Below are 14,072 nucleotides of genomic sequence, written 5' to 3' on the forward strand. Positions count from 1 at the left end.
GATCAAGGGGGTCTCCATTCATGGATCAACCCGTCTCCTTTGCTCTTCTACGTCACCTGTAGTTCCTGATCAACCTGGTCTTGGATGGATTTCATTGCAAAACACTACTTGTAGAACTTGTGGATTTTGTTGCCGAGATCAGTTGTCTAAATACGATTTCTACGTCATATACCTAAATAGACTACAAAATATCTCTTTTGCTATTTTTCAGTCGCCTGAAAATTTATTTGGAAAACGTTTGAAATCTTCTTTTTTTGCGGGTAAAAACGTTTGAAATCACCCGGATGATTTCTGGAACATCGTTTTAGTGGGGACCATGCACTGCTTCCTTCCGAGCCACTCGTTTCCTGCCTTATCTCTTGAGGACGATCGTCCCCTAGCTCTCTCATTCTTTCCGTCTCTCTGCCCAGAATATAGCATAACAATATTTCAGAAATATTTCTCAAGACAAACTATGCATCTGATTTATAAATCTCAAGTGCAAACATTTAAAATAATATTTCGGGTTAATGGTTCCAAATTTTGACGCAAGACATGTCTAAAAACGTCACTTTCTTTGGAATACTTCCGCTAGACAAGAGTAACAAGGATCTATGAATGGTTTTTTTTTGTTTTTGCAGGGTAGAGGATCCATGAATAGTTGCATAGCAGCATATTTTTTTGATAAAGTAACACCATTTATTATACAAGCAACGTATGAATACCAAAAGTAGTATCCTTTTTTTTTTGATAAAGTAACACCATTTATTATACAAGCAACGTATGAATACCAAAAGTAGTATCCTTGACAGGAGATTAGCGCGACCCAGTCAATGCATGACACATTACTAACTCGTCACGTCCCAATCACCGCCGCTGCGCGATCACACCCCGATCGGACGGTGTGCAGCCCAGTCACGCTGCAAGACAGATGAGAGAACGTTCGTGCCTTATGAATTTGGAATTTGGAAGTAATTATAGCTAGTGTAACGTATTATACACGCCCTCCAAATAAAAGTGGCACCACATAGACGTTAAAATTTGGAGAATAACAGAAGAAGACCAACGCCCCCATCAGACATTCTTTATGGCCATCTAGGATATCTTCCCTCTCAATCAGAGTCATCCTGAAAATGTGAAATACAATTTCAAATGAATATACGTATTATACATGTCCTACACATACAACCAAATATATGCAGTATATAGAAAAAATGTAGCAAGAAAACAGCAGGATAAAAAGATGTCACTTGATTTACAGTACCTCACTGATACTATCCCACATAAATGGGAACTCGCAATCCACATGACCTCCAACATACAAACTTTCGCCAGCTGGATGCCTCAAGTCCACAGAACCTTGATTCTTACAACCAAAGCAATGTCCTTCAAAAACAAAAATATTGACTTCATTTTTCAATAACATGACAAAAGAGAGAATGATTTGAAGCATATGAATCATAATAATATATTAAGTTTATGACTTAGTAATAAGCTACAAAACTTTGATCTACAACATCATATCTACCGTGTGAAGATAGACGGCATGACTACACAATTGGGCAGCGGGTTGAAATGAGAATAGCCAGAGAAAATAGATTGATTGCTCTTGCTTATCTCGCTAAATACATAGCACTTTCATATAATGTATGCTGGATGCTTAGGTTTTCGAATTGTAAAATCCTAGACTTCCCAATGCATATTATTACTCCCTCCGTCCCATATATAAGAGCGTTTTTTATACTAGTGTAGTGCCAAAAACGCTCTTATATTATGGGACGGAGGGAGTATTTCCTAAAAGTAAGAGAACACGCACATGTGCATAGTATTACCAGAATGTTAACAAGAATAACAGGATATAACTCTGTGTTCTCCTCTATTACCAGAATGTTAACAGGATATAACAGGATATAACTCTGCTCCTCTTGACATCCCCGGCCATGATTTTCCAATAGTTCAATATGCAGACGATACCTTGGTTATCATGAATGGTTCATCTGGTCGGATGCATATTCTCATGAATACTTTGGATGATTTCGCTAAGGCTACGGGGCTCAGGGTTAGTTTTGCTAAGTCCTGCAGCTAATTTCTATAAATTTCTGTTTGATGGTCTTCAAGTAGATCATATTTTCCCCAAGATTTGGAAGAGCAAGTGCTTGCCCAAGCATAAGGTTTTTGCCTGGCTTTGATTAGGACAGATTGCACACCAGATATTTATAATCATCAGAGGGCATATTGGCACCTAGACTCCAATACTAATTGTGTTCTTTGCAGCTCGGGGATACTTGAGACACGTGACTATTTGTATTTTGAATGCCCTTTTGCCTCGAGATGTTGGAACAGTGCAAAGGTCAACTGGATTCAGGGGAACAGCCTTATTCAAGCCCGGTGCGCGGTGAACTGGAACATTTGGCAATGGACTCCGAAGTGTGCCATCCAGGTGACCAAATAGCCAATGCGCTCCTGCACCTGCTGTTGATGCTGAGGGGCGGTACCCTACTGTTACTTCTGCCAGAGCTCCATGCGACGTCCACGGATCATTGTAACACAAAGCCAAGACATAATGCTCTCCAATACCATGGTGTTATGGCTCCTTCATTTGAGAGCCTATCCCACGCCAGTAGGAGCTTGAGGACCGGCCAGACGCTAGCGGAAGTGTCATCACCGGCAAACAGATACGGGAAGATAACAGACTCAAACCATGGTGATTGCTTCCTTATGTGAAGGATGGCTTAAGGCAAGACTCTACTCGAATACAAATATAACTGTATCTATTTTTTTGACACGCACAGGGATTCAATGTTATGTAAGGCTCTTGCCTAAGAACAAATCAAGTAGAGTACCAATCAGATACATATCCTGACTAGATATGAAAACAACAACTGGTGTGACAGATCTAGGAGACCTAACCATCTACGCCACACCTGCTGTATGTTGATCACCACATGACAAAACATCAGACAACAGTAGTAAATTTACACACAAAAACTTGCTCAGCTATTTATATTAATCGAATTATAGTAATACTACTACTGAAGGAGTCACTTTGTATGGCTTTACATATTTAAGATTAACAAATCCAATCCAAGCACGGCAAGTACATATAAATAGATTGACTATGCAAACTAGAGGCAAAGCAGTTCATCAAAATAACAGTTCCTAACATATTAGTAAATGCAAAGCAGCATATTTCATGCAACCCGTTATATGGCACTACTATATGACTAGTAGCCACGTACAATTAAGAAAGCATACCATTGTCATCAGAATCCAAAGGCTTGCAGCAAAGAACATTACACAGTTCTCCTTCGTCTGGGATCACACTTCAGCAAAAAATAGAACAGTGGAACCAGCCTGCTTAGCTGTAAAGTTGAAGTGTTCATAGGAGTTCATGTTTCCTTCAATAATGAAAACTTCGTCTTTACTTTCATCAAACACAAAACGCATCTCCTGAAAATATTTCTCAGATCAAAACAGTGGAATGTGCTCAAAATAAAAAATTACAAATTTAAATGGAAAGAAGACAAACCCCAGCAAGATCCTCATCATTGTTATATTTCTGTAAAGCATATGCCATGTACTGTTTCTTACGGTCAGCATCACGCTTTAGCATTTCTTTTTTGGAATATTTCTTTTCTTCTACCTCTGTTTCACTTTCTCCATCTTCAAGATGATTCTCCGCTGCTGCCTCCAAATCACTCAACCTCCAACTTGTCAAATTTCCAAATCTATCGGTAAGAAAAGGATCTCCGATATCCCCATCATCATCACTATCATCATTAGAACTGAAACAGATTGCAGATGGTTTCAAACAATTTTAGGAGAATAATCAATCATATAAGTATCCTATTGATAAATGAGTACACATATTCTTACAAGAGAATTATCGACAAATAGAATATAAAGTGTTTACAGAAAGACTACTTGATAGTACTTCACCCATTATGTATATAGCAGCCCCACATACAAATTTCATGTTATACTTATACCGACAATCTAACTGAAACATTCAGAATTCCGCGAACTCGAAGTGAGTGACTTCAACCAAACGTGACCGTATAGTACTTCTCACACGAAACTAAAACATCAAAGGCAAGGGGAGGCATATTGGTGAAAGAATCACCTGTGTTGACGAGCGACAGCAGCACCTTCACCTCTATCTTGTCCATCATTGTTATCAGCACCATGCCTAAAATGAGCCAGCAAGGTTAAGGGCAATAGGTGAAGAAAGAATTGCGAAAACAATGATAAATAACGTGCACACTGCCATTTGAGTAAGCTAAATCTCGACCATGTTGAGAAAAATGGTAATAATAGGTGAAGATGACCGAGGCGCGCCAGATTACACCTGGCCGCAACAATGTGGTGGGAAGGGAGCCAGACGAGGAGGAGGAGGCGGCGGTGGTGGTGGAGATGAAGAATCCTGAGGACGTCTCTTCGTGCGGCTGTTGCGGTTCGACCGGCCCATTGGATGGGAACAGGTGCACGGCGGCGCCGGAGGAGGGTACGCCCTAGAGGAATTGAGAGGAGATCCCGGGGGTGGCGGGAAGGACGTGGGCAGCTCAGGTCACGGAGGCGGCTAGGGCTGGAGGAGCGGCGGCGGCAGCTTCGCCTCGTGGCTGCTTGGTGAGTTTGGCGACCCTCGAGGGGAATTTGGTCGGGGTGGGCGGTTGGGGACGGCCGTTTGCGTTTTTTCTTAGACTAGCCACAATGGGCCCATGTTACTAGTCTATGTTACTACTCTATATAGTGGGAAGTAACATATGCGTGGTAACATGGAGCACTTCATTTATTAAACTATAGACACATTTTGCCTTGATATGTGTGATGTTACTCATACTAGTAGTAACTAGCTATGTTACCACTTTCATCTCTTTCTTCATTTATTGCATGCACGTCATCTATTTAACCTAGATATGTGTGATGTTACTACCTATGTTACTCTCACTGTGGGTAGTCTTACTACCAGTAGATAAATTATATAAGGCGACTTTTTATCTCTACTCCTAATCTCTCAGTTGGTAGTCTCCGCCGGTTAATTTTAGTCCCACCTCCCTTTTATTTTCGTCCTCCCTTCCACCTCGCAGGTAGACACGTCGACCAAAAAAACCCAGCGATCCCTCCACGTCCGTCGATCCAAGGACAGACCTCCAGTCGCACCAGAGAAAAAGGGCTGAAAAAAAACCTACGAAAAAAAACCAGCGATCGCTACGAGCGAGGCCTCCTACTCGTTCGGCGCCGCCGCCGCTCCATCCCTTCGCCCCTGCCGCTCCATCCCTTCGCCGCCGTCCTCCACTTCAGGAGACGGAGCCGATCGCGTTGAGGATCCGCCGAGCCGCCGCTGTCCAGAACGCCACATCAAACCCACCAGATTCTTCTGCACGCACCACCGCCTCCCTTGCGAGGACGCCCGATCATGGGTCTCCATCGGCGCCACGACGGCCGCGGCCTCCCGACCGCCGACGCTCCAGATCCGCCTGTCGTTGACCCCCTCTACATTAGTGATCGGTCAAGGCAGGGGGCGTGGTGATATCCATCTTTCCGCATGTACGGCGGCCGGTGCCCGCGTCCGTGTATCCTGCGCCAAGGGTGTCGTATTCATCTCAAGGAGGTCCTCTCAGTCCTTCCCGGCGATGATGCCGAGCCGGGATTCCTCCTCCCACAGATCCGTTGATCCATGGTCAGATCTCAAGGAGGAGGGGCGTGCGGCGATTGCCACCGTCGGTGCCTGCACTGGAAGGTCTCCGGTGCCTGCTCCAACCAGATCCAGCCGGACTGCCATCCCATTGCGGTAATAAATCTCAAGCCATGTCCTTTTCATTGAGTTGAACTACAAAACGCATGTTGTGTTTATGTGTTAGATCTTGCTGAATGTCTTGCCAGATATGTGTGCTGCTCCTGTTGTGCATTTGCTGGTTAAGCCGCTGCTTGTGCAAAATATGCTTACTGCTACCCGGGCTCACATGACCCAGAGGAGAAAGGAGCTGCGCAAGGAATCACTGCCAGAAGACTCAATACGAGTGTCTTGGACTCTAGGCCAAGTTCGGCAAGGAAGCAGCAATGCGAGCTAGCCGAGGGTTCAGACTGATGCGCGCTTTGATTCTCGCTGATTTATGATTTTGACCAAACCAAGCTGCTTTGGTCATCACGGAGGAGAACCCGCTGTTCCTAGAGGCCTGACGCCTGGTCGATCACAAGTCCTCCAAAGGGTGGAGCTGTTTCAGGTACCACGAGCACCTTCCACGACAAGCAGGTTCCAGTTGTGCCAAGTCTACCTGCTACTGCTATTCGTACTGTCCCCCTAGCAAAATAAGTTTATCTGATGCCTCAACGGCTCATATTTCTGCAAGTCACCCATTTATTTAGTGTTGGTCTGGGGAATTTTTTAAGTTGTTGTCTATACCTTCATGCCTCACCTGTAGTTTAAGTTAGAACCCATTCTGAAGCAAACTGAGTTACTAGCAGTTTACATGCCTTCTGGGCAAGCTAAGCTTCTTGAGGAAACTTAAAGTTTCCAGAAGATGTTATACACCTGACTGACGAAGATCTTTTCAGTTTTCATAAAGAAATTGATATGTATTTTTTTTATGTCCACAAGGCATTTCATGACGATCCAAGCAGGTTGCTGATCAAATAGAAAATATGTAATTTCTGTTTTGGTAATAAACGTGCAATTCAACATATAGCTGGGGCAGCCTGATTTCCTCTTACACACGTCCGCTAGCAGCAACAGTTACAACCAGGCGGTTGCGGCCTGACTTGGCGGCTCTTCCTTTTTCTGTTGTGTTTGAATCAAATTTGGTGGTCTATGATTTTACAGGCATGTGTTGATCTTGGTCTTGTTCTGTATGCAGGTAGGGTACACTTGATGTTTCAAGTTTGGTGAAAGAAAAAGAGCTTCCTATGTTGATTTCGGGCAAGACATACATTCTGCCATGCATTAGTAGATCAATTGCTTCTCTGTGCAGGGGAACAATTAGTGATTGAATCTCTCTGTCACGTTTCTTGATTATCCAATTAATTTACCCCCATCTATTCATAAATTGGTCCGATTGAGATATGCCATTTTTTATGTAATAATCTATATTGGTTCTATATATGACTAGAACAATATGATACGATGCACATCGGTCCGCTTTACTGGCAATCTATCTACCTAGATGGAGGGGAGGCACTCGTGTGGAGCTGCTCAATGTTCGAGGAGATACAGCTAATTAAACAAGGTTATTTTAAAGTTCTTTGTGGTTCATGTTAGCTAGCTATCAGTAATAGTACAATCTTGATTTTTATGTCGTTCAGGTTTACCTAACCATCAGTAACATTACTTTCTATTGGAGACTTCTTACAGGAGGTGCTTATAAAATGATAGTTCAACAGGTACAGATTTTGGATTGCGGTCATCTATTTACCAGGGCATCGGTTAACTCAAGGCATCGATCAAAATTTAGCATTCTTTGTTGTGTGCAGCAAGGGGAAGACAGAGATTGTCTGATATATGCGATAGCGCAATATAATTTCTCTTGCATATTTATAATCTGCCATTTGAATGATGTTTTCTGTGTTGTAGTCCAATCAAGACAATTTGCAACTTTGGTGTTGTGACGTTGGAAGCATTGCTCAACAACAATGGGGGACTGTCGTTGATGCCTGACCCATGATGCCGGCGAAGGAACGAGAGTCGACGAGGGGTGGACGCCATGGGTTCGTGAACTGGCCAAGCCTCCGTTGTTCGTTTGGTAATGTCCGACGCATTAGAGGCATAGTATGACATGCCCTGATTTTTACGTCGTCTACCAACATCTGACGAAGGAGAACCCGTCCCGGTTTCCATCTTGATGGTAAGTTCTTTAATCTTCTATCTCATGGGATGTGATGTGGTTGCCTTTATTTTGGCTTTTGACAAAGGATTGAAATTAGCTTATGTGCTTCCGAAGTGATATTATCAACCTTCAGCGCCACCACACTCAAATGGCGTAGGATAGACTGATGTTTCATGTGATGTGCTTTAAGCCATGTTTCAGCTTGTGTCGACCCAACATGTATTTTTAGTTTCAGTTGTTGAGCTCTGCACTACAAAACCGAGAAAGACCCATGGCTTTTTACAGGTCAGGCATGTTTACTAAAATATATAATTTCTAAACCATTTCCATCAATATGTGAGTTGTTTGCTTGCTCAACCTTACGCTGGGATTTCTACAGACTACAAATAGAGGGAAATTGGCTTGTGCCTTACTAGAGACAGATGAACCAATAAAATGATTGAAAAGGCTCTTTCCAAGCATAAGGTAAGCTGAATCTTGTACAGTTTACTTCTTAATATAATTTGGTCAGTATGTTGTTTATTTTCTGAAATACTTGAAGCTATCACTATCAAAGCATATACTGATATGTTTTTGTAGCTATGTTTGCCTGTGAACATTGTATTCCATGCCATGTGATCAGAAAGAACAATATGTACATATCAGTAGGAATTAATTGGGGACTACATATTTCCTAGAGGGTATCACTACGAGTGAGAAAGTTTATTATTGTGAGTCAATATTTTGGAATGGTAAATCAGAAAGTTCTTGGAGCTATTTCAGGCTAAACTTGTACAAACAGTATGTACATGTCATATTTTAAAATTTGGTTCCCAGACTTTCTGATTACATATCAGATGCTTAACATTCATCATTGTAAATGTACATTTAATTGTAAATCAGGAAGTTGTTTCATATGCGAAACTTCAATATAGATGTGATTTACATTGATAACCATGGAACATCAAGAAGTAAAACGAGTGGATCTTTCTCTTCTCCGCGGGTGTACAAACAGTATGAACATCGTTGGATCTTTCTCTTCTCCGCGGGTGTAATAATTATTAGATTGGGGACAACTAAATTCTTTATCTTCGAATATTCCTTTCATTTACGTGCATATCTAAGGGAGAAGTAAATAGAAAGCACTTACATAGGTTCCATTGATTTATGTGCATGTCGAAGGTTCCATTGTTTCCCATCTCTTTTGGGAAGCAGTCTGTCAAATTGCTCCACATAAAATCCCTAAATGAAAAAACAGATTTGTTTAATATAAGTGAGAATATCTTCAGATTAAAGATTACATAGAATGAATAAGCATACATGTAGGTTACTATTGTACAAAAACTATAAGATAGAACATCTTCAGATTAAAGATTACATATTACAGCTGCAAAAACATGGTACAAAAACTATAATAGCTGCAAAAACTATGTTTAATATAATATAGAATATCTTCAGATTAAATATTGCACATAAAAAACTATAACAGCTGCAGGAGCTCTTATATCAGATCTGCTCAAAATATGATAACCAGAGTCATAGAATGAATAAACATATGTGTAGATACAATGAATAGATTAGATAGAAGTACTGTGCTACTGATTATGCAATTCTAACACATGAAGTGCATCATTGTAAATAAGATACTAGCTATCTTCAGGCTGGGAATGCAAGCAGTCAAACATTAACAACAGTATTTCTAAAAAATGAAAACAATCTTGCAATCTTGATATAAGAATTCTATCTTCAGCAGCATCACAGATTTTGCTATTTCATCTCATGTTGAAATCAACAATAGTTATAAAAACAGGAGTACAATCAGTCTACAATCTTGATATAAGAATCCTAAGTACTCCAAATAAGAGTATATAAACAGGAGTATGCAAAGAGTATATAAACAGTGAGCAAGTATGCAAGCGCTGCATGTTATATAAATAGGAGTACAATCTTGTCCTATAGGAGTACAATCTTGACTTGTAGGAGTACACAGAAACATCCATTTTTAATCACAACTTTTTCAACATAACAGAGGTCTACAAAAGCTTTTTAAGATACAATGGAGGTCTACAAAAGCTTTATTTTCAGATACCACTAACCAGTAGCCACAATGCTTTATTTTTCAGATACCACTAACCTTGGATTTTTAATTATGAGCACGAGAGCACAGGTAATTACATAAAAAAACAATTGAGCATATCTATCCCGTCAACAGCAACAACATATTCGAACATCGACAGCAACAGAGTACTTGAACATGAACATCATTTGATCTATCTGTGCTTGCAAAATGATGAATTACTGTTGTATACACGCATTGCAAATTCTTCCACAACAATCTGTACTTGAACACCAACAACATACTCCAACATCAACACGCATTGCAAATGGTGAATTACAGAAACAGAGTTCAGAACACAACTGTCACAAAGGTACTTGTACAAGTATACCTGCTCTCTGTACTTGCAGCTCCGCTCGATGAAGCCCTGCCACCACCAGCTAATGCAGCCCAGGACTGCTGGAAGAAGTCCATCGGGCAGAACTGCCGCACCAGCAGTAGGAGAGCTGCCCATCTCCCTGGACCGCTCCAGGAAGCAGCCGGAAGAACTCCGCCAGGCAGCACTCGTCGTCCTCCTCGTCCATGGGGGGAAGCCCCAGCAATGAGCTCTCGTCGGGAGCGGAGTCTGGGGAAGGGATCTGCCGAAGAGTACCGAGCTCACCGCGGCAACAGGCGCGCTCGTTGCCGCCCTCGTCCCCATGCCCTCCAGATCGAGATGGAAAGAAGTGACTTTTAGGTCCGGAGGAAGAGCTGCGCGGGGCAGAGCACCGGGAGGAGGCTCGGGGTAGCTGCATGGCGCGGCGGCGTGGAGCGGCGCGATGCGGCGGCGTGGAGCTGCGCGGCGCGGCGGCGTGGCCTGGCCGGCGAGCAGGCAGAGAGAAAATGGAGATGGAGCAGAGTGTGGTGTCGGAGGGGAATCGAGGAGTGCGAGTTATGTCGGACAACTGTGGAGGGGGTTTTCAAAAAATGCCATTGCGGCAAGTATTTGGAACCAGACTACCAGAGGGAGTATCAAACTTGCAATGTAGTACTCCCTCAAGCTAATCTCTACGAAGCTTATGTTGAAAGATTGTCATGTGTACTTATCAAATCACTGTCATGTTGTACTTGCTCAGTGACATGCATTGCCCAATTTGTTTATATCAACGTCAATTAGTAGTAGACTTGTGAAGTTCAGAAAACATTCAATCTGAAATGCTTCAGCTAATGCGTACTCCCTCCATAAAGAAATATAAAAGCTTTTCGAGAAATTCCTCCATAAAGAAATACTATAAAAGCCTTTTGAGAAATCCATGGTTGTGTAGCTTCACGTCAGGTAGCCAGACAGCTACCGCACCAAGTTGTCGTGTCCACAGCAGCCATCATCCTTGAGTCGTGTCGTGCATCTCACTCCTACATCTCCAAGCAGGAAGCCGGCCAGCGCAGTCTGCACCAAGCTGTTGTGTCCCACGGCCAGACTACGCGCCCAGTGTGCAGCCAGCTTCACCGTCGTGCTCTACCGCACCAGCGCGCCTGTGCGCTGCTGCCGACGTGTCGAGCGCTACAGCCATGTCACGCAGCAAGAAGCGACAACGCTGTAAACGACGTCACACACCTCCGCAACTCATGTCGCCCTCTGCCCCCAGCAACCGACGCCTTGCAGATCTGGGCGTAAAGCACGCCGTACCACGGTGGATCAAACCAATTGAGCCACCGTGGCGGGGAGTGGGGGATGCAGGTGAAGTCGTCGAGGGAAGTTAGGACAAGCTCGACGCGCGACATGGAGGAGAGATGGCGGGGATAGGGGGGACAGTCGGCACCGTGGAGGCGAGTGGAGGATGCGGGACGTCGTCAATTGACGGGAGGCGGCGCAGACATGAGAAAGCTTGAGAGAGTGAGAGGAATTGTACGGTGCCACTGTGCTGTGAGGATAAGGATGTATATTAGGTGGAAAAGAAAACACCTCCGAATTGTAGCAAGCTCGAGCTTAGCCCGTCTTCTTGACGTACCCATAACTACAAATTATTATTTGCGCTGGTCACAAGGTGCTTAAAGAGTTTTCAGCGTGGGTGGACGCCTGTCTAAAAAAACTAATTAGGAGTACTCAATGTTTTTTCGAATAAAAACATCTGTGTTAGTCTCACTTTTATTTTAATATATTATATATGTTTATATAATACGGTATAAAATATATTTTTATTTTTATATGTTTTATTTTTGTCCATCAGAGATAAAAAGTGATGGATTCTAAGGAGGCTTTAAAAATATCAACGGGCTTAGGCATTGATGTAACGATGACGAGCCGGACTGAAATATCATGAGAAGAGGTGCGTACAAATAATCCTTATTTATATGTATGTTATACATGATAATACGAAATGTCCAATTTTATATGATTATTTTTGTAGCATATGAGAGAGAGATGTATTCTAGCGACATTCAAAACGAATCCATTCAACAAGGGTTCCGAGGCGACATCGCTGGAAGGGGCCAAAAGTTTACACAACTTTTTCACAACATAAAAAACCAAAAAACAAATATAAAATTGTGCTCTAGATTATGCTCCGGTGGAACAGTTAAAAATTGGTTCGTCTGGTTTGCACGGTAAGCTCCATTGCATATTTTTAGGTCTTCCACGTAAAATATTCGTACTAATTACATATACTGCTTGTGCACAATGGTTAAGAGTTGTGGAAGTAGTTCTATTATACATGCTTAAATATCGTGTGAATGCAGCTAAAGATAACATTTTTGATATTGTGCAAGAATATCATAAGCGCATCAAGTAGATTTTAGTTTGTAACAGATTATTAATTGGATCATCGCTCTCTATGTATACACCGTGAAATTGCCTTTTTTATCATTTACATTGCAAATGAAGTTGACTTCAACAATTATAGATTATCTTTTGTATAAATGTGAAAGTTAATATGCATTATGTTTATATATAACTTCAGTCAAGTATTTGAAAAGCCCGTAGCAACGCACGGGCATTCTACTTGTATTCAATAACAATCGAGTTAAATGTGTATAACCCCCTGACCTCCCAGATTTGGACCACATCATCCCAGACTCAATTTTGGCTCACTTAATCCTCCTGCACAAACTTGTCGGAGGTGAGGTCGGTCATCCCGGAGCTACATACCTCGTCATCAATAGCGGCGGGTCGAATCCACGTCACCCGATGAACCTAGGAGGCGGCAGCTTCGCCGCGGTCCGTGAAGAGCATGATGTTGTGCATCATTCATGCGGATTTGGCAGGGCTCACGCTCGATCGTACGATTGCTCTGCATGAATGTGTAGACCACCCTGTTCTTGCAATGATGTCCGGGTCGGCAAGGAGCGCCGTCATGGCGGTGATATTCGTTAGTCCGCCTTCAAACGCACATCGGCCGTGCGGTGCTCCTCTAGTAGCACAAGATGGAATTGCTTATCCGCCTCCGGCATGGATAAGAGGTCGTCTGCCCCGCCAGCTGTGGCGTCAACTGACATCGGCTCTTCCTCCTCCGTGGTCTACTCCTCCTTCCGGACCTTCGCGAGTGCCATGGGGTTGCCCTCCTCCCCCTCCTCTGAGCTCGGCTCCGAAGAGCTCGGAGGTTGGTCGACCGCAATCTGGGCGTGCGCCGTGCTTTCGCTGGTCTCCGCCCTGATTTCTGTGCTTGAGCATCTTGTACCATGTTATCTTCTCCCGAACCATAGCGACGACTAACGGGTGGAAAATGGGAGAAGCAAATGCAGCTATTGTTTGGGCGGGGGGCTTCGGTCGGCTTTTAATAGTCGGGGTAGGCTCCTCGGACGATGCACATGCAGGTAGGCGGACATTTGGACTCTCCTAGATCCTCTCCCCTCCCTCGTGATTTGGGGCCGGATTGGGGGATTTCGGACGCCGGGTCTGATTCGACCAATATAGGGGTATGTGTTGGAGGCCTAAAAGTGTATGGATCATTTGATTAGGCATATAGGGGAGAAATAGGCGTTCGCGTTGGAGATGCCCTTAGCCTGATTTTTTGGGGGACAAACTACGGAAGGGAATTGACAATTAAAGAGGGTTTTCCGTCCTCTGGTGAGTGCATTTTTTCATGGTATTTAGACACCTGAGGAGCTCACACAACAACAAAGTTAAATTGGCTATGAATAGTGTTCAAGTTTCTTACACATCTGAAATTTATTTTTTGCACACGGTCTCTTTAGATGTCCAAACATCACGAAATTTTGCACGAACCTTGCGCACATAAGCATCTTCGATGTCTAAAAATTTC

General features: G+C 43.1%; 1 long non-coding RNA gene and 1 pseudogene across 4 annotated transcripts; one reads left to right on the forward strand and one right to left on the reverse strand.

Annotated features, from left to right (window-relative positions):
- Positions 1–655: 655 nt before the first annotated feature.
- On the reverse strand, positions 656–10,534 carry LOC123181545 (uncharacterized; annotated as a pseudogene).
- LOC123181546 (uncharacterized) lies at positions 5,091–10,946 on the forward strand. Of its 4 annotated transcripts, XR_006491762.1 has the most exons (5): positions 5,093–5,770; positions 5,863–6,203; positions 6,834–8,084; positions 8,179–8,264; positions 10,245–10,946. It is a non-coding gene; the product is annotated as an uncharacterized lncRNA (long non-coding RNA). The 4 variants fall into 4 exon arrangements; XR_006491761.1 differs by lacking the exon at positions 10,245–10,946 and having other exon boundaries at positions 5,091–5,770; positions 5,863–6,232; positions 8,179–8,732; XR_006491763.1 differs by lacking the exon at positions 10,245–10,946 and having other exon boundaries at positions 5,092–5,770; positions 7,086–8,084; positions 8,179–8,732.
- Positions 10,947–14,072: the final 3,126 nt, after the last annotated feature.

The sequence above is a fragment of the Triticum aestivum genome, chromosome 1D (genome assembly GCF_018294505.1).
Source record: "Triticum aestivum cultivar Chinese Spring chromosome 1D, IWGSC CS RefSeq v2.1, whole genome shotgun sequence".
Classification (NCBI taxonomy): domain Eukaryota; kingdom Viridiplantae; phylum Streptophyta; class Magnoliopsida; order Poales; family Poaceae; genus Triticum; species Triticum aestivum.